This window comes from Vulpes lagopus, chromosome 15 (genome assembly GCF_018345385.1).
Source record: "Vulpes lagopus strain Blue_001 chromosome 15, ASM1834538v1, whole genome shotgun sequence".
Taxonomy (NCBI): domain Eukaryota; kingdom Metazoa; phylum Chordata; class Mammalia; order Carnivora; family Canidae; genus Vulpes; species Vulpes lagopus.
Genome location: NC_054838.1, coordinates 45,360,470 through 45,362,154, shown reverse-complemented (window position 1 = coordinate 45,362,154; position 1,685 = coordinate 45,360,470). Strand labels below are relative to the sequence as shown.

Here is a 1,685-nt window from a genome sequence, read left to right as displayed (position 1 = left end):
CACAGGCTCGGGGAGGTCCAGGTGAACCCCACCTCCAAATTGTGAAACTAGTGACACTGCCACAATTCCTGTGGCTACTTTCACTCCAGAGCGTACTGTTCACTTAAGTAGACTCAAGTGGGGAGGCCGAGGCGCCACCTGCGCAGCAGGCCTTTGTCTGCAGCGCCTCGGTCACGGGCAGGCCAGGCCGTCAGCAGTATCAGCAGCCCTGCCCCTCAGATTTCTCCCCCTGCACAATCCTTAAGACTGTTGCTAGTTGAGTCTTTGCTTTTTTGGCTACTTGATGGTTTTGATGAGTTAGCCATGATCCATGGGTGTTGAAGTACATCCTTGAGAGCTGGCCTTTGGCTGGGATTATGTTTCAACAGTCTTGAAATGAGATCCCTGGCTCCCTCCCGCACGAAGTCAGGGAATGTGAATTCAACCCGTGATATTCTTGGTATGTGCTCTTGGTCTCTTGGTATGTGCTTGCCTCAAAAGGAGGCTTCCCAACTAGAAATTCATAGCAAAGAACCCCAAGGCTCCAGAGATCCACCTTCTCATCATGCATTCGGCCTTCAATCATCTCTGGGGGCAAGTAATCCAGGGCGCCACACAGGGTGGTTCTCCTGAGGATGGAGCATGTACTGACCACCCAAAATCTGCAATCTTAAGCTCTCCAGCTGATCCAAGGAGTAGGTTCTCTGGCTTAATGTCTCTGTGAATGACTCGCTTTGAGTGACAGTAAGACAGGGCATCTGCCAACTCTGTGATATAAGTAGCAGTTCTCTGCTCATCAAACTTTGACAGTTTCTGAAGTTCTCTGTAGACAGCTCCAAGAGGTGCATATTCTAGAATTAGGTAAACTCTGGTGGCATCATGGAAATTACCATACAGCCTATGAATATTTGGATGCCTAAGGTGGGACTGTATTTCTACTTCTCTTCTCAGCTGATATTCAACTCCTGCTTTCTCCAGTTGAGCTTTAAATAATACTTTAATAGCCAGGATAAACTTGCTTTGTTTTTCCTTTGCCAAGCAAACATTACCAAACTTTCCTTTACCCAGTGGGCGACCAATTTCAAAATCTTCCAAAGCCCATTGCCTTTTTTTTTTTTTGATTCTTCATTTTTCTGTTTTGTTGCCAGTTCCTTTTCAGAATTATTTCCAGGGGCTGATGATGAGGGTTGCTCACTCTTTTGGCTATTATTCAGTGACCTAGAGGCAGGACGAGGAACACCAGTTGCCTGCAATTGCTTCTGCTCCAGATTCTGAGCTGGTTTAGGGCTGGAGACGAGCTTTTGGGTTTGTGGAGGAACTCGCTGGAAGAATTTGAAGACACAAGACCCGGTGGGCCTGGCCACTATTTGCAGATAACGGATTCTGTGAAGGAACTTGCTGAGTCACCTGAACACGTTTTGGACCATCACTAAGTGCAATTGTAGTCTTAACAGGCCCTGCAATGCAGTTTTCTTTAGATTTGTCCATAATGCCCGCCGGCTCCAGCCTCCGACCCAAGCCGCCGAGTCCTCTGGAGCGCTCAATCCTTATCATTTTTAAAAGTTGCAAAGTAATATCCCACTCTATTTTTTAAAAGATTTTATTTATTTATTTGTTTGTTTGTTTGTTTATTTATTTATTTATTTATTTAATTTATGAGAGCATGCACGCAGTGGGAGGGAAAGAGACAAGCAGACTCTGCCCTG

General features: G+C 45.9%; 1 pseudogene; it reads right to left on the bottom strand.

Annotated features, from left to right (window-relative positions):
- Positions 1–215: 215 nt before the first annotated feature.
- Positions 216–1,467, bottom strand: LOC121476214 (annotated as a pseudogene).
- Between the last annotated feature and the right edge of the window lie 218 nt (positions 1,468–1,685).